This window comes from Ursus americanus, chromosome 26, assembly GCF_024610735.1.
Source record: "Ursus americanus isolate L20-20 chromosome 26, mUrsAme1.1.p, whole genome shotgun sequence".
NCBI classification, from domain to species: Eukaryota; Metazoa; Chordata; class Mammalia; order Carnivora; family Ursidae; genus Ursus; species Ursus americanus.
The window spans coordinates 16,858,243-16,880,219 of NC_142152.1; the positions used below are offsets into that span (position 1 = coordinate 16,858,243).

The following is a 21,977-nucleotide window of genomic DNA, read 5'->3' on the forward strand; positions in this document are numbered from 1 at the left end:
CCCCTTTTACTCTTCTGCTGCTTCTTGTCTGCTATCTTGAAATCCCCGGAAGGCCAAGGAGGATACAGAGGGAGTGCCTGAGCCAGAAAACATGTAGTTGGAATCTATAGCTTTGGTGGATTTCACCTTTTATCTCCTTCAGAAACATAGGTGAAAATTCTGTCACCACTGACAGGTAAAGGCCCAGGGCCTTGAAAGGGCAGTTTTAGGTCCCTGGGACAATTTCTCCTATTCTACTCTATTTGAAGGTTAGGGAAGTTACCTTCATAATCTGAGGCAATACCCACTCTTGAGCCTCCTAAGTCCTGAATAAAGTTGGTAGATTTGGCTAGCACTTGGGTCAGTTATTTCAAATGTTATCGAATAGCTATCCGGGAGTCATAAAACAGATGGCCCTGAAGTTGTACTGTGCTGGTGAATACAGATTGGCAGCCATGCTTTACAGGTAAAACTATGTTAAAAGTTGAGCCAGAGCAAATGAACAACTGATTTATGATAGTGTACTAGGCTGTGAAAGATGGTTCCTTAATACACATCAATGGGATGGATGGTGATGCTCTATTGAGTTTCTTTGTAAAAAAAAATTTTTTTAAAGATTTTATTTATTTGAGAGAGAGAGAGAGAGAGAGAGAGAGAGAGAGAAAGAGCACAGAGGGAAGGGGAAAAGCAGACTCCCCACTAAGCAGAAAGCCCAACATGGGGCTCAATCCCAGGACCCTGAGATCATGACCTAAGTCGAAGGCAGATGCTTAACTGACTAAGTCACCCAGGTGCCCCTCTTTGTAAAAAATTTTATATTAAAAACACCAGTGTGTGGATTTAGGGCCTGCCCTCCCATCCTCCCTTCCTTCTCTCCTTCCTTTCTTCTTTTTCCCTTCTTTCCCTCCTTCCTTCCTTATAGTTATTTTGGTGGGGGTGTGAATATATTCAGTTTAGGTCTTTGGTTTGAGTTAGCATACTTATTAAATAACAAGGGATCTGTTTTGAGTTAGTGTAAAAACAAATCGTGAACAATGGATTCCCTGTGAAATTACTGCAACATGGTCAATATTTTTGTTGTTTTTACAGTTGAGACAAGAGAAACTTTAAAATCAACTTGTCAACACTTAGCTAAACTTTGGGAAACTGACCTATAAAATGAAACACTCATTTTATTTTTTTATGTAAAAGGAAAATGTTATTTATTAGAAATTTTTATAGGCATAGAGCTACAGAATTTTAAAGCTGACCTCACATCTGGGCTACCCCCTCATTTTACAGATGCAGAATCAGAGATTAAATGACTTCTCAAGGAGATTCAATTATTCGTGATACAGGAAAACTCAAACCTAGTCTTCTGAAGTTGTCCAGTGCTTTTCAATCATTGTATTCACTTAGGTTTCTAATGTAAAAACTTTCATCAATCTAGGATTTAGGGTTGCATTTGACCTAAGAGTCTTAGCTGCCTAGTCTTCATGTACTTTCATGGGTTTTCTAGTTTTGTGGGACTGAATTAAATCACAATCTTCTCTGTGTAGGGATGGGATTTATTAGCTTTTATTGAGATATAATTCACATACCATGGAATCTATTTTTCATTCATCCCTTTTGAAATCTAAAGTTTAAGCTTCACTTCTATTCACAGTACCCATTTTATTTACGCAGTGACTATTTAAACCCCCCAAAGAAAAGAAGGACATGAAAAGATTTCGTCTTGATTCTTAACAGCATTTTGAAGTAGGTTTGAAGGCGTTTGAAAAGCTTAGTGATTAAAAAAAAAACAACCAAAAACCAAAACCAAAACAAAACTCTCCCCACCCCAGGGCTTTTATGAGACAAAGTTGTAGAAAGGATGAACTCTGTTGAAAAAGACATATTCTGTGTGAACAGCAATATGCAGACAGTAATGGAGTAAAAATATGTCTGTGGAGCAGATATTTACATTCTAAGCCTAAGTAGGTACATACTATACAGGGTAGGGTGAAAGGAAAGTACTGAGGACACTTACAGACTGCTGCACTCATCCCCCCCCCCCAAGACATTAAGTAAATATCTACTATGTACCAAGCCTGTGGAGGCGCTGAGAACACAAAGATGAGTAAGGCAGATCCTCAAGGAGCCCAGTCTGGCGGTGGTGGTGGTGATGGGGATGTGGGAGCGGAGGAGGGGAGGAGAGAGGGGGCCTATGGAGTGGTGGTTGGGGGATGAGATTAGACCGGAGGGTTGAAGGAGTGAATATATATAGAACTTTGGGGGTACAGATACGTGCTGGCTTCTATGGCAGAAATCTCCCCCAGAACCTCTGGAGAAAAGCCCCAAAACAATTAGCTTCATTTGCCAAATCTGGCCAGGTATCATGACGTTGGTCTACAGATGCCCTCTCAATTAGGTTTAAAAAATTCTCCTTCCGCTTCTAGCCCTCGCTTTCCCCACCATTAGGGTGTCGGGCAAGGGAGGGGGCAGGTTGAAAACTGCACCCACGTTTACTGCCTTGGCTCTCTGCAGGAGACAGGAATCCAGGGCTTTGCCGTCGTCATAGCAACTAGGAGTTCCACGGTCCCCCACCTTCCACCAACTCCTACTTCCCTCGCGGGCCAGGCTGAGCTGCCGCTTCTCTCGCGAGATTTGCGCGCTATGCTGAGCAGCCCAGCGGTGATCTCACCCGAGACTTGCGGAGGGAGGGAGAGAAGGAGGGGAAGGAATGGGGCGGGGAGGCGGGGAGGCGAGGGGAGTGGAGGGGAGGGAAGGGCGAGCGCGGCGCCGCCACCGCCGGCAACTTTGTGAGCGAGTTCAGTGCGTGCGAGAGCGAGTGAGCGAAAAAGTCAGTGCGGCGCCGACTTCCCGGGAGGAGGGTCCCCGGGGAGGGCCAGGTCCGGGCTTCAGAGGCCGCCCCCCAGCCACTGCATCCCTTCCCGCCTCCGGGGCTCCCTCCCCATTTCCTCCCCCACCGGTCCTCCCGGGCCTTCCCACCCCCGTCGGCAGTTACCTGTCCCCTCCCCCACCCGGCACAAACCTCCCTTCCCCTGCGCCCACCTCCGACCTCCGGACCCCGAACCCCCAGCCACCCCAAACACGCTTTACCGCCCCCCCAGCTTTTTCTCCTGGGGGCAGGCGGGTGGGATGGGGGGCGCTGAGCCTCGGAGGCGGCGCGAGCGGGGACCCGGACGCCCAGACAATAGTTGATGCTCGGGGACGGGGGCACCCTCGCCCCCCACTCCAGGAGCGCGGCCCCCGCCGGCTGCTCTCCAGCCTGCTTTCCGGGTCCCCCTCGGAGCCGGGCTCGGGAGTTGGGCAGATTCCGCCCCCACCTCCCCCGGACCCCCCTCCGCTCGGCGCCCGCCCCGGCCCGGCCTCGCCGCCCGCGGTTCTCCGCAGAGGAGGCGGCGAGTGAGCGCGCGCCGACCGTCCACACGGTTTCTCTTTCTCCCCAGGGAGAGCGCGCGGCGGACCCACCCCGGACGCGCGGCGGCACCGAGAAGCCGGGCCGAGCGGTAAGTGGCTCTCGCGCCCCGGGGCCGGGCAGGGGAGCGGGGGTGCAGCGCGGTCGACAGCCCCCGTAGCGTATTTCTGGCTGGGGCTCGGGTCCAGGGCCGGGAGCAGGACACCGGGAGACCGGTCAAAGTTTTATTTCCGATTCGGTGGCGTGCTGATAGCGCAGCCCGGCGGGGGCGAGTCCGAGCTGCACCGCGCACGGCGCGCGCGCACGCTCCTTGGAATCCGAATCTGCATTAACTACCGGCGGAGCGCCTCCGCGAGAGCCCGGGAGACCCGCGCCCCGGTCGGGGTGGCTGCGCCCACCCGGCTCCTCTCGTCGTCACCCGGCACCCTTCCCCTTCAGTCACCTGGGTGAGCGCTTTGCAGGCTGTGCTGGAAAGGACAGGCCGAAGGGTGTAATCACGGGAAAGGGAGTAGGGAGCTCGCTGCCGGCGGGTGGTTAATTTTTCTCTCGGGGGTCTGGGGGGAGGGCAGTGAAAGTCAGGGAAGCTCTAACCTGCTTTCCTTGGAGCAAGTAAACCGCGAGAGGGCTGGGAAGGCGTGAGGGCGCTTCAAAAAGAACTTTTCTTCTTTAGCCTCATCCGTTTCCAACTTCTGACCCTAAAGGAAATTTGCGAGGCTCCGTATCGCTTCACGGCGTTTCTAGGTTGGACAAGTAATCATATTGGGCAGGTTGAAATTTCATCGGGTTTCACCGTTTGTTAAATCTAGAGACAAGGGAAATGGCTCACTTCAGGGAAGATGTTTAATTGAGTTGTTGGTATTCGTTTTTGAAGGGAAGCATTTGGGGACTGATGGCTCCTGGAGACTGCGTTTACCTTAATAGATTTAATTTTTCCTGACGGGTATTTTAGAGGTGGCGTTCCCTGAAATTCTTACTACGTGCTGGACGATTATATTTCTAAACTGGGAGCCAGTGATGCGATGCAAATTTCAGAGTAAAGGTGTCGACTTTCATCAGGTTCCAGGTCTATCTGGATGAACTGGGGTTGGCGTTTCCTCTATAAAGTAAGCCTTTCATGTTGAAACTCTGACTCAGACTCTTAAACCCATTGTTTTTATACTGGTACTCTGTGGGAGTTAAGTGTCAACTTTCTCTTCTTTTCTCATATGGAATATTCGTCCAAGACAAAGATTCTCTGATTTAATCTTTTGGAAAAGTACAAGATTAAGTCCTATAGAATCATTCTCTGCAGCCAGTTTAGTAACAGTATTAATTTTCTATATAATCCCGATTTAATGACTTTCACTTTTCTCTTTTTCATTTTTTGAAGGCTGCAATTAAACCACCTATACCAGGATAAAAAAAAAAAACTGATGGGAATAATGCAGAACAGTAACAGCAGTAGTCTCAAATGAAAGGTTTGCGTAAAGCAGTTTATGGTCACTGATGTGTCCAACTATTAGATGACATACCAGTTATTAACAAGAATATTAATATTAAAACATTTTTCCCATGGAATAAATTATCTGTACTGAGGCATCAGCGATTAACAATGCATTTAAAATGACTTGGGTGATGATTTGATTTGCTCGTAAATGGTTAGGGGCACAATAAGAGATTTTGGGGATGAATAGCTTTATGTGGGTGACGACTTATTTTCTTATCTCATTATGCTTAAGTAAAGGACTCTTGAAGTTGACTGTATCATTAGATTTCTCTAGTTTGACTGAGAGAACAAGTTTGGCAAGTGGCTCAAGATAGTCAGTAGGTGTTGCTGTTAGCTTCTCTGCAGTTCCTGGGACCGCTCCTCCGGTTTGAAATTGCAACTCTCATACAGAGAACTTTTTAGATCGGAAGTGTCGGGCAGTTGTTTGGATCCTGTGGCAAGGTTGAACTCTTGGCAATAAATCCAAAGCACCTTACTTAGATTTTGTACTGAGATTTATTTAACTCTATCCTTTCACTGTTATTTTCTGGCTTTCATATTTATTTACTTTGCTTTTACTTTGAATTCCATGAGTAATTTTAGGGAACCTCCTACCCCCTGCCCCCAATTTTTTTTTAAAACAACTTAAAATCTTCATGTAGCTTTATTGAAGTCAGAGATTGAAGATTGCTTGAGTTTAGTGGTTTTGTAAGCTTTGGGGGATCTTGGTTGACCCTGAGTGGAGATATGTATATGTTCTATTAATTTGCAGTTTGAAGTTTTCAATAAATGGCTGTTTTCTCTCTCTTTGAGCTGTGAAATGGAAGCATGAGGAGAGGTGGAAAAGTGTAAAACTACAGATTCCCTGAATCTTTCCAATTTAGGGGAAAGTATGTAGTGATTCATGAGAACATAATTGTGTGCTTCCTGTCAGTCCTCATGATTGTGGTATTATTCCTCTTGGCCCATTTGAAGATTTCCAGGTGACAGGACATTTGAGATTTTTGGTTCACTGATGAAATCCGACTTTGTCAGAGGAAGACAAATAGATATATCCCTCTAATGGAGAACTAGATCTCTGACGTAGAATGCTCTTTCTTCCTTTTGATGCAAATGATGGAAGTTCATATCTGAAATTGAGAAAAAAGTTGTCCCTTCCCCCATAATATCACTATATTCCTAACCTTTTGAAGTTTATGGTGTCAGGTGGTATTTACTCAGTGTCTCTATCTGGGAAGTGTGCTGTCTGGTTCCATGGTTCCTGTGGTGAGTAAAAGTGTGTTTCGTGGAACTTCTGTCCGGTGGGGCCATTTGTGGTAACTTTTCTGGGTTTGGTGTTATGGTACCCTGATGCCTCCTTAAAAGTTTTGCATAGCAAGCAATCAATCAATTATTTTTATTATTTTCTGAAATAATGGAGCCCAGTATTTGCCCTCAGAAGGTCTGGGTTTCGAAATTTCTGGCTATGGGATCTTAAAAAATAATCAAACCTCTCTGAACTGTCATTCTGAAAAACTATCTTTCTCACCAAAGACGGGCATAATGCTTGCTTCACAGCTTTGCTGCAAGAATTAATGAGAAAATATGTATGAAAGTACTTTGCAAATCATAAAGTCTTATTTGCAGTTGCATTTTCTTTCTGATGAACAGATTCATAGACTGTTGAAGCTAGAAGGGATTTTGAATTAAATCATTTGGCCCGTTTTCTCCATTTTGCTGTTGATGAAACTGAGGCCCAGAAGTTGAAGTGATTTGTCGAAGGTTATAAAAGAGCTAGTTAGTGATCAGGCAGTGATTGGGAGGAAGGTTTCCAGATTTAACTGTACTCCTTTGTTTCCTGGGTTTTTTGTTTGTTTGTTTGTTTGGAGTCTATAGGTTAAAATTCCTTTACTGCTCCCCTCCCCCCGCAAGTGTTCAGTGTTTATTAAGTATCTTAATGAGCAAAACTTAAGGAAACAAACAAAATCAACATGAAGGTTGAAGAGCTTTGAAAACAGTTTTGATGTAGTGTTTGGCAAGTAAGCTTTAGAGTTACTCAAATTACAAAGTTATGGAAAAAGAAATTATGAGTTAGTTAAAATATCTACATGGTAGAGCCTGTAGGCTCCCCCCTCCTTTTTTTTGGGGGGGGGAATAGACTTTATTAACTCAGAGCATAATAGACTTGTATGCTCTTTGGAGAAGCCAAGCTTACCATTTTCTTCCCTTTATATAATTTTTCATTTGTAAGAGAAAGTGACTGTCCCTTCCTTATTTCTGGAACAGTGGCAACTTGTAGACTTTCTTTTTCAGTTACGTGTAAGTGTTACCAGGGGGTGGGGACTTGGAGGGGGGCTGGGTCAGATGGAGGGATAATTGCACAGAAAGAGGAACATGTTGAAGGAGCTTCCTGTTGAAGATGTGACTGATTTAATTAGCGCCACCCTCCCTTCCACTAGGGTAACCTGAGCCAGGAGAGAAGAAATATCCGTGGCAGTTGGGTGACTGCCCTTTAGACGAGGGGCTCTCTCCCTTCTCCTGGAAGAGTTGAACATTATCTTATTCTTTCAGTGCTCATCCAGAAATTGGTGTCTTGTTCCGTATCCGGTGCTTCTTAAAATATGGATGTTCCACGGTCACTTGAGATTGACTGCCTAACCTATCCACTGCACTTCTACTTTTTGGCATAAGAAGTAAATTGACCTCGTTGCATTTTTGTTTTTAGGTTTTTGTTTGTTTTTTTCCCTATGTCTAGCTAACTGGGGAAAAAAAAAAGGCAAAACAAAGCCTACACACCTATATGGGATTTTATTTTCCAAAGGTTAGATCTAAGTTAATGATCCTTAGACGATCGTTCTTTTATTCTTCTGGTGGGCTTTTGATGAGCTCTGGAGTGAGTCAGAAGCAGGGGAAAAATTCCTTTTGCCTTGGGTCTCTCAAGCACAGATGGTTTGAGTGAGGGATGGAATAACGTGAGTGTGGTTGCATTTGTGGTCATGAAGGTAAGAAAATCTATTGGGGCATATCTTTTGAGGATAGGGGCCCGTGCACATTCATTTTCTCCTTTTGTTCTGGCCTGGGGAGAGTAAAGAGAACATGAATGTTTTCTTGGAGATCAAGAGGGATGACCCTGAAATGGCATGGAGGAACGTCACGAGCTTTTTTAGGTGGACCGTAGGAAAGAGCAGTGCTTTGGGGGGTGTGCGGCAGGGTCAGCTGAAGTCCTAGCTCTTTGCCTTTGGAGGCCTGGGATGAGAATTTTCAGTATTTAGATTTCTAATTTGTTACTTGTCATGTTGCACCGACTTCTCCCTCTAAATAGGATTATAGTACGCCTCAGTTTAAAACTGTGGGAAACAGGCAATTACATAACATTAGATTCCCCTCTTTTCAGGAGAGGCAGGAGCGTGGATGCTTGTTGGAGTGTGCACGCTTGGGGAGGGAGGGTTTCTGGTTTGCACAAGCACAGAGGTCACTCAGAGGCGACTTGAATGAATAGGACAGGATGTCCAGCTTCGGCTACCACTGGGTTCTTTTTCCTTTCTCCTCCCCCAGATCAGGTCTGGGTTAAATGCCTTTTGCAGATACAGTAGTTAATTCTGGTTATTTTCTCTTTTCTCTTCTACTGTTTTCACAAAGTCTTTTACTGAAGCTGTAGGTATCATCGTTAATGGGTTTTTGTGGTTCAGGGTCTTGCTTCCTTTTAGAATGAATTCTCAACTACTCAGAAAACAGCTAGTGAGAAAGAAAAAGCAAAGAGCTTCATAGTGAATGATTATGTTTCTATAATCCAGACTTGAGTGTGATCAGTCTCTTTTCCTTCAGCTCCTATGTTATCCTTCCCCACCCCCCATATTCTAGAGTATTTGCCTAGGTAGGTATTCTCGTTGGATATTGAGAACTCCTTGTGTTCCCTTCAACAGTCTTGGTTCCCAGAATCGATTATTGGTTTTTTACAAGTTTCTTTGTGGTTCTCGATGCTCTTAGAGAAACAACGGACAACCGAACCGTGGTATCTTATGCTTTCGAGAAGAGACAGTGCTTGTTAGGAGATGCCTACAAGATATAGATCATTATAAATTAGTTGCATGTCCTAAAATTTTCACCCACTTTGACTGTTACTGCTTGCGTCATCGATGTGTGCCTAGGAAAAAAGTGGAAAGCAGTATTTCCCCAGGTTTTTGCAAGAAACGTAAGTTTATGACTTGTCGGAACCGAACTACTTTTCTTCAGAAGGCTTCAGAAACACATCTTCTTCCTCTTGCCCTGCGGGTTGGGGTGTGGTTGGTGGACCTCCTCCCTCTTCCTAAGCCTAGTTCTGGCTGCTCTAGGGAAGACCTCAGAAGGTTCTGCCGGTATACTGTCTGAGCCTAATTCCTGAGCAGCTGGCCTCTCCGATGTAAAGAGAAGGTGCTGTGTGTGTGTGTTGTCTGTGTTTGGGGTGGGGTCTGACTGTGGTTCCTAACCCTTGTCTCTAACAGTTTGCCAGGTGCCCGTGGTTCTTCGAAGTGTCTCCATGTTACTTTATTTTTTTAATGAGGATCTTAGTGCTTATCCTTTGTAATAGGAAATGAGGTCTAATAATTGCATAACAATGTTTCAGTAGGTAAATGATAGGTTATGGAGAGCTACAGAGTTCATAGGAAAGACTTATTCAGAGTTCAAGAACGTCAGCCGAATAATTGCTTTTGGTGGGATTGTTCTGAAGGCCATTTTCCAGGTAATGTTTTAAAATAGTGGCTTTCAGCAGTTTGGGGAGGACGTGTGTTTGGGGGAGCAGTGAGTGCTTGGGTGGAGAGGTTAGGGGGTCCCGGTGAACTCGGGGGCTTTTCTCCAGGGCAGCGTGCTGCATATCAGGTGGACGGTGATGTGAAGGAACTCGGTGGAGGATTCTGTTCTGCTTCTCCTCCACCCACTTGAGAGCACAACTGCTTTTTTTTTTTTTTTTTTTTAAATCAGTTTTGAACCCAGGCTTGACAAAAAGGTAAACAAGTAGTAGCTTAAACCAGAGAGCAGCTGCCTGGGGACTGTGGAAGCTTCATTTTGAATGGGTGAGGAGAGGAGCCTCTGATCCTCTATGCTGTCCCATTGACTAAAAAAGACAACTTGGAAAAAACTCTGGAAATACCTGCCAAAGGCTGAAAGGGTCAGGCTGCTTAGACTCCTGTGGTGGATGTAGAACATATAAATCCGATTTGGTAACTGTGTGTTGGCACTTACTTTTTTTAATGTGTTGAAAAACACATAACATAAAATTTACCATCTTACCCATTTTCAAGTATATAGTGCAGGAGTGTTAAGTGCGTTCATGTTGTTGTGAAACAGATCTCCAGAACTTTCTCATCTTGCAGCTCTGAAACTATACTCTCCTCTTATCCCCGGCCGCTGCCATTCTACTCTCTGTTTCTGTGAATGTGTCTACTTTAGACAACTCATATAAGTAAGAATCAGGCAGTATTTGTCTTTTCGTGACTGGCTTATTTCACTCAACATAATGTCCTCAGGGTTCATCCATGTTGGCATGTGACAGGATTTCCTTCTTTCGAGGCCCAATAATACTCCATATGTGTAGACCATATTTTGTCTACTGATCCATTCACGGACATTCAGGTTACTTCTGCCTCTTCTATTATGAATATTGCTGGTGTGAATATGGGTGTACCAATATACCTTTAAGACCTTGCTTTCAATTCTTTTGAATATACACACTGAAGTGGGATTGCTGGATCATATGGTAGTTCTCTTTTTAATTTTTTGAGTAATCTCTACAATTTTTCATAGTAGTTGTAAGACCACAGTGGTTTTACGTTCCCGTCAGCAGCGCCCAAGAGTTCCAGTTTCTCCACATCTTCGTCAACACTTGTTAATTTCTTTGTTTTTCATAGTAGCCATCCTAATGAGTGTGAGGTGAGATCTCACTGTGGTTTTGATTTGCATTTCTCTGTCGATAAGTGATGTTGAGCATCTTTCATATGTTTGTTGACCATTTGTCTATCAGCTTTGGAGAAATGTCTATTCAAATCCTTTGCCCATTTTTTAATCGGGTTGTTGGATTTCAGTTCTTTATATATTCTGGATATTAACCCGTTATCAGATGTATGATTTGCAGATATTTTCTCCTATTCTTTGGGTTGCCTTTTCACTCTGTTGATTGTATCCTTTGATGCACATAGTTTTAAAATTTGTCTATTTTTGCTTTTATTGCCTGTGCTTTTGGCATCATATCCAAGAAGTTATTGCCAATACCAGTGTCATGAAGCTTTCCCCTGTGTTTTTCTTCTAGAAATTTTACAGTTTTCTTATGTTTAGGTCTTTAATCCATTTTGAGTTAATTTTTGTATGTGGTGTAAGATAAGGGTCCAACTTCATTCTTTTGGATGTGAATGTCCAGTTTTCTCAACACTGTTTTTTGAAGAGATTGTCCTTTCCCCATTGAAGTGGTCTTGGCTCACTTGTTGAAGATCAGTTGCCCACATACACAAGGTCTTATTTCTGGGCTGTCTCTTCCGTTGGTCTGTTTGTCTTTATGCCAGTACTACATCTTTTTGGATTACGCTAGCTTTCTAATATATTGAAATCTGTAGGTGCGAGTGGCACTTATTTTTAATTGATGCTATTCTTAAATAATAGAGAATAGAGAACTCGACGATTGAGAAAACAACTCACAGGATTTTTCATTTTTTTGCGGGTATCAGACACTTAAAGAATGAGGTAAAGTGATTTAAATGGCAGAATGTTTGCAAGGCTATCAATTGGCAGCGAGTAGAGTAAGAGCTGTGTGTCTAGCACTTCCTGGTTTGCAAAGTACTTTCACAGATACTTATTCCGGTGGCTTGGGAAAGCTTGCAAAAGGCGATGGACCTTGAAGATGGGATATATACCCCACTGGGTATAAATACCCCAAACCATCTGTGTCAGTTGAGTTGCAGTGTTACAAGGAGGCCTTTCATGACAGCCGCTAGTGGTAATCTCAAGGTTTTCAGTGGTATCAGTTATTACAAGAACTGTCACTGGTGGTATTGTTTTCCTTGACACTCTATTGCTTTTCCTACTCCATTCCAGTAGACTCTGCTTTTCCCCGTCTGCTCCTTGAATAGCAGTAGGCCGCACAAAAAGATTGACTAGCTAGCCAACAGCACTGTTTTCTTTTCTGGGATGTGCAAAGAAGGGAAAACTAACCTGGCTGGGTTGTGTAGGATGAATTGAATGAGAGAGATTGGAACCAGAAGAGCAAATTAAGTGGCTATTGTAGTAAGTACTTTGGGCTACTTGAGACTACTTTCTCGCCTTCTTAATAAAACTGTGGGGATAATTTTGGTTGAGTGTATTACTTGAAGGGACATCGGTAGAATTGTTGTGGAGGAAGAATGTGGTATGCTTGCATTTAGTTGTTCAGTGGTGACCAAATGAATTCATGTCTACATGGGTGATTCTCTATGGAGTAACTTACTCATTCATCCCATAAGTATTTATTGACTCCCACTATAATGCCAGGGGCCAGTGGCTGCTTTTAGTGACAAGGGAATATATGGTTCGTGCACTCATGTGGCTGATATTCTAGTGATTGATCTGGTCCTTTTCAGTGTTCTGTTGCTCTTGTCTGGTTGAGTTTTCTTTTCGTCAAAGGCCACCTGTTTTACTTCTGATGCAAAACAGTTGTAGTTGTTTATTATGAAATTAGTCCTGTGTTAAATATTCTTTGTATAGAAGAAAAAACAAACCCTAGACAATGCTGCCTTTTTGGTTTCCAAGGAGATAGGTCTTGGCAAAATTTATTTTATCAAGTGCTTTTCTAAGTAACAGAACTGAAGGAAACAGGGTTTAGTGAATTTTGGTTAAGTTTTTCCTGAGGACCCAGATAAGGTTTTCAAGTCTTGGTTTCCTCTACTTCCACGTCTGTTCCAAAGGAGTCTAGAAACGCAGTTTTGATTAATCTGGATTTTTTCCCTTAATTGTCAGATCCTTAAAGAGTCATATACCCTTTTTGGATCTTCATTCATTCACTCATTTAACAAGTTTTATTGTTCATTTTATTATATACCAAATATCTTTTCCTTTGTAAGGGGAAGAAGGTTGAGGTTGAATTAAGTTTCCTTTAAGGCCAACTGTTAAAATTCCGTGAATTTATTATTGTGATTTAGTGAGACTGAAGGCTTTTTGCAGGTAGTAGAAATGTTTTTAAAAGAAAAGAAAGAAATTCAGAGAATTTGTTTTTAACTCTAAAATATTTTAGTGAGGAAATTCTATAATGGTGGATAATTTTAGCGTTAGTTTCCCTTTGATCTGAAAACAGTCAACATTTTATCTCAACTCTGAGGTTTTTGTAATTTTGGTAGGAGACAGTTCTGAATGTCGCTTTTCTGCCGTGACTTTTAATACCATAGAAACTTAATTTCTGTTTCAGATCGGTATAGTGCCAGTGTGGGAAATTTAGAAACGCGTACCACCCCTGTTCCTAGGTGCTTGTTGCCGCGTTTTTCAGAGCCCTTGTCATTAATGTGTGTGGTAGCCCAGAGATGTGGCAACATCATGTTACCGAATACGGAAGAGCCACTGATCTGAGGACCAGTGCCGTGGAAGTGAAACAGGCAATTGCCCGTGCTGCCAAATGTGTACTACTCAGATAACCTAGTGTGAGATTTCATGGCTTTTTAAAGTGAAAATGATATTTTCGTATGAATTTGTCATTAGAAATTCAACCTAGTATTGATTATGTGTGATAGGGTTCCGTTATTCAAAGTAATATTTAGGAATTTCTTCCCATGTGGATTGTTTGCTGTTGTAAATGTGGTCTCATGGTTACCAAGAGCACTGGAAGATTTGTGTCATCCTGGCTCTGTGAATTTGGCCATTTTTCGTTTGTTTACTAATCAGCAGTATTCACTTGAGCACCTTCGAGATGGCAGATGCTGCTCTCGTCCTGGATCTGCAGCGATGAACAACTCTGAGTGAGATGGGAAGCCACCACAGGGTTTTCCACAAAGGGTGTGATCTGACATATTTTTAAAGCAAAAAACTCAGTTGTGCAGAGAATAGAGTATGTATGTGTGTGGGGGGGTGACTAAGGTGGAAAGCAGGGAGATATCAGAGGGTTCTAGCAATAATCTGGGTCAGATGCGATGAGCAGTGGAGGTGATGAGAAGTGGCTGGATTCTGGACGTAGGTCAGGTGGGGCTGGTGGGACTCCCTGAAGGGTGCGATGATGTAGAGAGCAAGAAGGAGAGGAGTCAAGGAGAACAGCAGGGTTTTTGGCCTGAGCAAGTGGAGTAATGGAGGTGCCATTCGCTGAAGTGGGGACGGTGGGAGGAAGAGGTTTTGGGGATTAAGAGCTGGCTTGTAGATACTGGGTATGAGGTAGCAGTTGATGTGCGAGAGGAGAAGTCAGCTTGGCAGCTGGCAGGTCTGCTAACCTTCATGGGCTTTAGTTTTCTCATTTGTGAAATGGGGAAAGTGTTGGCCCTTCTCCGAATTCTTAACATCAAATGAAAAAAAAAAAAGAGTTGAAGCGTCTAAAGTTATGTCTTGTAATGGTGGTATTATTTCTGGAAAGTAGATTGGTTACCATCTTAGGTACTTTGTGGTCTCTTTTGAACTACTTAGGTCTTAGGCCATAGGCCAGAATGTATTGTGGAAAGTTGGCACTGGCCTTTCAAAGGCTGGTTTTCTTTCCCAACAGATGGAATAGTGTTCTTTCTTATTCATGCTGTGATTCCTGGGCAGCTTCTGGGAGAACTTGGTGTTTTGGTTTCCTTCAGGGTGTCAGAGGGCTTCACTTTGTGCAGAGCCACGGGAGCACCACGTGGGCGTGTGGTGCCAGACTTGCCCCTTAATAAACATCGTGCAAGCCAAAGTGATTCGATTTAGGTGGGAGGATATTATAGTCGGAAAAACGCCGGCTCTTTCCTTTCTCATAGTCTTTGTTCTTTGCGGCTTCTCATGACTTGCATCAGTTAACAAATAGGGTCTAATAGGTCAGATTTGTCAGGGAGACCACTCTCCATGTTTCTTGGTTCAGAATACCTGTTTATATATTCCTAGGTTTTGGGGTCACTCCAAGTTTTGTTGTAGGCGGGTGGGATGTGTTCAATATATATTTGACCCCACTGAGTGAAAATTTAAGATCCAAAAGATGAAAAAGTTGAGAGCATCAGTCTTATAGTTCAACCGGAGGCATTTTGAACTTACCAAACGTCCTTCCTGAGAGGTGGTAGGAGCTAGCCGTGTCCATGCGGTCCTCGCTGACGACAGATACCTTGCTCACAGCCTGACGTTGCTTTAGGAGCACCCAGGGTGTCCGTTCTTGGTTCTTGGCTCTTCCCACACGCCACACAGTTTGCACAGAGGCGCTGCCACTTTCTTCACTGCCCTCCTGGTTTGCTGCTTCCTCCGGGCGCAGGATTCCGTGGGGCGTCGGCGAGGGGCCCACTGCCAGTTATGCAATTTAGAAAGAGAAGGTAAGGGTGCCTGTGAGGGCCTGACGCTTGCAGTGAGTAGGACTGTTGCTGAGTGACTGAGGGTTGTCGGGAACCGCGTCTAAGCACTGGGCTGGGCGTGCAGCGTCCAGAGAGCGGTAATGGCTTTAATAATGCAGGGAGGCGTCGGGAGCAGGACCCAGGTGCTTCAGAGCTGTCGGGAGGCAGAAACGGTTTGGGTATTCTCTTGTATCTTGCAGGCAAGAGGAGATCGCTCTTTATGTTTCAGGTCCTCCGGTTTATAAAATAAGTCTACCCATCTGCTCAGTAATAGTTAAGTTACATAACCTTTTGCTTTTCGTTGAAGTGACTTACTATACATTGTCTTATTTCAGCTTGTAAGAGACTGAACAATAGGTATCTATTGGAATATCACTTGATGTAATTGTCTGAAAAAACCCCCCAGCCTTTATTTTTGAGGTACATATTAAGAAATTTAGGTCAGTTATAAGAACTAATTTGAAAGGGATCTATATATTTAAATCTCTGTCTTTTCCATGCTTAATCATTTTTTTCCCCTAGAAGGAATACAGCTTACTTAGAGTCTCTAAAATATCTTTTAGAATTTTCCAAATTGCCTGATGGCTTTTTATTTGAACTCGAGTCTCATAGTCATTTTTATTGGGGAGATGGGCTCTAAGTTTCTGAAGTTGCAGTACCTGTTTATGCACTCTTGTTTTTTTTTTTTTAATGTAACACTTTCATTGAGTTATAATTAACTTATTATATGGTTCTCCCATTTGAAGTGTACATTCATAGAACTGTGTTACCATCTCCATAAACAATTTTAGAACATCCTCATCGTTCCCAAAAGGAACTCTAATCCCTTTTGCTGTCACTCCCTGTTTGTCCCCAGCCCTAGGCCACCACTAATCCACTTTATAGACTTGCTCCCTCTGGATGTTTCCTGTAAATGGGCTCACGCAATGTGTGCTCTTTTCTGGCTGATTTCTTTCAGCTAGCTCCTATCAGAACACTTCAACTTTTTTTTTAAGCACTTTAACTTTGGTGGTAATGCTACAGATTTTAGACTCAAAACCAGAGAAGAGCACAGCCGTGAGTTACCATGTGTATTTGTGGAGCAGGGAGTGAACTGAGAAGCTTCCACAAACAAGCCCCCCCCCCCATGCTAATCTTCCCATGTACTCAGTGCCTGAGACCGCACGCCGATCTCGCCTTCCCTTGCCTGAGCCTTGCCTGCTTCTTCCTTAAATTTTCCAGATAGCTCTCAGATGTCCTTTCTGAGTCTTCCCTTCCTTTTCTCTTTGGGCTGCTCTGAGACAAAGCACTGCCATTTTTTTTTTTCTTTCGAATTGATTCTTGTTTTCAACTTTTCCTCTTTTAATTGCCACCATCTCAGGACAGACCCTTGACCTTTGTATCTGGGTGGCCAGAGCAGGCTCCTTGGTGAGCACCTCAGCTCCTGCTGCCCTGTGTCTAGGCCATCTTGTCTGATTACTCTTCCTAATGTAGTACCACCAGGTACGTGTGCCGCCCTCAGGGAACTAAAGTGGTTCAGTACCTTGCCACGTCAAACTCACACTCTCCTGCTCGCTTTTGTGACCTTTCTCTTGGGTCTCTCCCTTCCTGCTTATCTGATTTCTTTGGCCTCTCCACGACTCTGTCTCTGCCTTCCTTGGGGCTCAGCTTTCTCCTCTTCCCAACTATTCCGACTTTCTTTGAGCCATTGTTCATGTCCCATGTTAGTTCTATTCAATTTAAAGCACTAAATTCCTCACCGGTAGCTTTATCTCTCTTACCCCCTTCCCTGCATATCACACTCCTTATCCTTATTTTGTTTTGCTTTTATCCCCTCTGATGCAGTACCAGCCCGAGTTCCAGTTTTATCTGGCTTTCTCACCCTTCTGCGCCCACTTCCTTCACTGCCGTTTTTCTGGTTGGTGTAACTCTCCTTGAGTTCTCCCTTCTCTGATAAGCCGTTGTACTGTGCTGTATACCTAAGGAGCTTAACATTAAATCATTGATGCACAATTCATCAAGGACATTTAGCCTGGAGAAGACTCGGAACAGATGTCATCCCTGTCACAAGGGTTGAAGGTCCATCCTACGGAAGGAGGAGAGATTACGTTTGTCTTCCCAGGCGCCGCAGAGAAGGACGGGAGTTCAGTAAGTGCTGCCGGTTGAAGGGGCAGCAGAAAGGACTTTGCGGGTAGAGCCTTCTGTAGCAGTGACGGCTGCATTCCCCACCGCAAGCCTAGGCCGGATCATTCTGGATGGGGCCCTTGCAAAGGCCATTCAGACAGTTCTTGGGGGCTCCACGAGGTTAGTGGTTCTTAGTCTCCATGGGGTGTTAGAATCAGCGGGGGCACGCTGAGTACACGGAGTGTCTGTCTGCACCTTGGACGTTCAGATTGAGCAGTCTATGAAGCCCGGCTTGAAAGCTTTTGAGGCACGTACTCTTTTAGTCTTTGAGAACCTGAGTGTCTCATTTGTTTAACAAATTTGTGTTGAGTGCCTGCACGGTGCTCAATGTCGGGTTGTGGGTTTGGCCTTCATAGGACATAGAGTCAAGGGGAAGGAATGCAAACAGATAGGTGAAGCCATGTGATTTCTGCTCAGGTAGTTGGAGACCCTTGGAGGTACGAACCATATCTTACTTTGTATGTTTATTCGCCCCAGGGGAATGGGCTCATTGACATTCATTTTTGGGTGGCAAACTCATTCACCTGCTGTTTACTGCTTTTTTCCCTATTGTAAGGCTTGTTACTGTGTTCTTTATCCAATTGTTTTCATACAACTTGATTTCTTTCTTTTTCCCTTTCTTTCTTTCATTCATTCATTCAAAAGATTTTATTTATTTATTTGACAGAGAGAGACAGCCAGCGAGAGAGGGAACACAAGCAGGGGGAGTGGGAGAAGAAGAAGCAGGCTCCCAGCGGAGGAGCCCGATGCGGGGCTCGATCCCAGGACTCTGGGATCATGCCCTGAGCCGAAGGCAGACGCTTACAACTGAGCCACCCAGGCGCCCCCATACAACTTGATTTCTTGTTGAAAAGGAGCTACTCTCTTTTTGATTGCTTCATGTCAGGCTCGGCCTTTGGATTTTGTTCCTTCTTCGTTACACATTTTACAAAGGCTACTACTTATTGAGTACCCAATGTGCCAGGCACTTCGTGTCACACCACTGCTAATCTTTGCAACAAGCCTACAAGATAGACATTAGGACTCCATGAGTGGGAGCCAAGCTGTCGAGCTCCTGTTACAAACCTTCTTACATTAACTTTCATTGCAGCAGCTACTGAGTTGGGAAATTGTCTAGTGCAGTCACCTGGTGGGACTAGAGTTGTTGCAGTCATGTTTTGGCTGTGTGCATAGAATATGTTTTATTGCCGGAAATGATGGAAAGCCTGTCTGCATATAATAGGGTAGCTGTGACCATCACCCTATTTGTTTTAAACACCGTCCATGCTGATGATAGAAGCTCTCTGCCATTTCTCCAATGAAAGGCTGGTCTTGCTGGTAGAAATGTCAAGCATGGTGTGTAGTTTATCATTTGTCCGTGTTGTGCCACGGTGGGAGTCAGGGACTGTTTTTTTGTATCTGCAGTGATGATCTGGATTTCCCAGAACTGGCATGTGACCCTTTGGCAGTTTCTTTTCCTGTATCTCCTGCAGCACTTTGGCCTGTCAAGGTGACCTCCACAGTGCTCAGTTAATAATAGTCCTAAATATCTTTCGCTGAGCTCTACCAATGAATAGGTTCTTTGCTTAGATTATCTGATTTTATCCCCATGGAATTCCTGTGAAGTAGGTATTATCTACAGACGATAAAGCTGAGAAAGGCTAAGTGACTTGCCCAGCTTGCAGACCCTGGCCTGTTTGCATTTTTTCAGGGCCTCAGGCATTAGACCATTTCTTTTCGTTTCTCTCACCTCCTCCTGTTGCTGGTTTTACTAAGGAAAATGAGGTGGTAGGTGAGTGAACTTTTAGGAGATGCATGAGAGCAAGTATCTTGGACTCCTAGAGAAAATTCATGGTTAATATATTTAATTTTCTCCCTTCTAGTAGAGTCAAGCTATTGGTTGTGGTTGAATATTCTCTCCGGCCAACTGAACTTACTGAGATGTGGGCAACAACCTCATAGGTTCACACCTGCTATAGAAGTTCAGGGCCTATGGCTGCAAATGCTTCTAGTGCAGATAGCTAGACGAAACAGAAATATTTATGGTTGTGGCAAAATAAATATAAATCTTCACAGAGTTTGTAATAGCCACAGAATTATTTTCTAGTAAGAACACTTTCACTTTACTTCCCAACTGAAGGCAAGACAGGAAACGTGAGAAATGTATTTTCTGGGTGAAATGCTTGCTTTCTCATCTTCTTGCAGCATGAGCTCTGCTGTGAAGTTGTCATCCTGTCACTGACTTCCGCCTGTTGCCCTAAAATTATCATACTGTCATCAAGTCAGCATCTGCTTTGTTTTGAAATAAGTGTGTTTTAGGAGCCCGGAGGTATATTAGCAATATACAGATTTTTTTTTTAAAGATTTTATTTATTTATTTGACAGAGATAGAGACAGCCAGCGAGAGAGGGAACACAAGCAGGGGGAGTGGGAGAGGAAGAAGCAGTTTCATAGCGGAGGAGCCTGATGTGGGGCTCGATCCCAGAACGCCAGGATCACGCCCTAATGCCAAAGGCAGACGTTTAACGACTGAGCCACCCAGGCGCCCCAGCAATATGCAGATTTTTAAAGAGAGGTTAATAGAACTGAAGTTAATTGAAAATACGAAAACAGGTGTAAGGTCAGTCTTGGCAATCAGGTGTGCTTCTAGGAAACACACATTCAATTGATCAAACGGAATTGAAGTCATTAGTAAAAAGCTAATTTAGTTAACTGAGGTCATGGTGTAAAAGGAAAACATTTTTACTACTTTCACTTTTCTAGTGACTAATGGGCTTTGTATGTTTATGGAATCCAATATACCCTTCTTTAAACTTTATGTGCAGGTCATTTCTCCAAACCAAATATTTGAGACTTCTCTTTCATGTTAAATCAGCCCCTACATTTTCTGCTTTGGTTTATTAGATAAGGATTTTTGGTGGAGTGATAACATGGCTGGGGTGGTTTTAGCGTAATCCCATTTGCTTTCATATTTAGGCTTATTATTTAATCTTAAGAACAAAGATTAATTTTAAAGAGTATTCTTAAACTTTGGTAGTTGAGCATGTAGCTGAGCAGGGCCACGATGTGCCCTCCAAGTGGGGCACAGAACCCTGGGGTTATTTAATGAATCCAGTTTCTGGGGCACTCATTTAGAGCAAGACGCATGAGGACCTTAGGTCTGCTTGCTCTCTGGTTCTTGGTTTCCCTCTGCAACTGGGAATCACCTTGAGTAGTTCACCTTGTCTTCGGGTTGTAGATTTGTCATGTTTAACTGCTTTGGTTTTTTGAAAGCTGCCTTTTTAATAATGATATTTAACTATGATAATCCAAGTTCATTAAAGACATGCCACATTCATACCTTGGTCCACCCACCACCCATTAAGATAGTCTGTTTCTAAATATTACCTGAATATTCCTCATTCACGCGACACACCCTCACTGAGCCAGTTTGTGTCCGGCCCCTGCTGTGGCTGAGGTGCTGTGATGAGTGTGGTGCAGAGGATTTAGCAGACCTGTTCTCAGGATGCTTCCAGCTCACCGGGGAGTCAGGAAGAAGAGAGATGTCCAGCAGGAGACTAAGGAGATCATTTAAATGCATTGGCATTTCTTTCCTTTTCTCTTCTTGTGTGTCTTTTTTGTTTGTATTAGGAAAGCACTGCATAAGGGTTTTTTGAAAGCTGCCTTTTTAATAATGATATTTAACTATGATAATCCAAGTTCATTAAAGACATGCCACATTCATACCTTGGTCCACCCACCACCCATTAAGATAGTCTGTTTCTAAATATTACCTGAATATTCCTCATTCACGCGACACACCCTCACTGAGCCAGTTTGTGTCCGGCCCCTGCTGTGGCTGAGGTGCTGTGATGAGTGTGGTGCAGAGGATTTAGCAGACCTGTTCTCAGGATGCTTCCAGCTCACCGGGGAGTCAGGAAGAAGAGAGATGTCCAGCAGGAGACTAAGGAGATCATTTAAATGCATTGGCATTTCTTTCCTTTTCTCTTCTTGTGTGTCTTTTTTGTTTGTATTAGGAAAGCACTGCATAAGGGTTTTTTTTGAAAGTTCAGAAAATACCAGAAAGTATGAAGAAGAAGAAAAAAAAATCCTCCATCATTTTACCACCCAATGAAAACTAACCACAATTAACATTTTCCTGTTTCTTACCTTTCAAAAATGGCTTCTGAATACAAGCAGAAGGGGCTCGAAGGTGAAATCTGATGGGGAGAAGGGAGGCCCCGGGAAGACAGCAGCATTTTCCACTGTGGGCATATGGTGCGGGGCGCAGCAGCCTTGAGGGTGGGGTGTCTGTGATTCCTCAGGAGGAAAATGTTGGCGAACAAAACCAAGAGCAGCTTTGACCTTAGATTTCTCTGTGAATAGTTTCGGCGTTGCAAGTGAATTGTGTTCTAAAACTTTGTAAGGTGGTGGTTGGCATTCTAGATGCTTTTCTCGAAATTAATTTTATTTTAACCTGTTGGATATGAGTAGGCCAGAGCCCGCCCTCAAGGACAGGGTGTGAGCGCTGATTTACAAATGACAGTGTGTCCACTGTGTG

The 21,977-nt window shown here is 43.8% G+C and overlaps 1 protein-coding gene across 4 annotated transcripts in view; it reads left to right on the forward strand.

The window, feature by feature from the left end:
• Positions 1-3,410: 3,410 nt before the first annotated feature.
• The window catches only part of SIPA1L1 (signal induced proliferation associated 1 like 1), a 371,151-nt gene continuing 352,584 nt past the window's right edge, over positions 3,411-21,977 (forward strand). For 3 of the 4 annotated variants that reach the window (XM_087856075.1, XM_045807903.2, XM_045807913.2), the window contains exon 1: positions 3,411-3,470. The gene's annotated coding sequence lies outside the window, so the exon portion shown is untranslated. Of the gene's footprint in view, positions 3,471-3,537; positions 3,826-21,977 lie in introns of those variants that run through there. The other variant, XM_045807907.2, reaches the window with a different exon arrangement.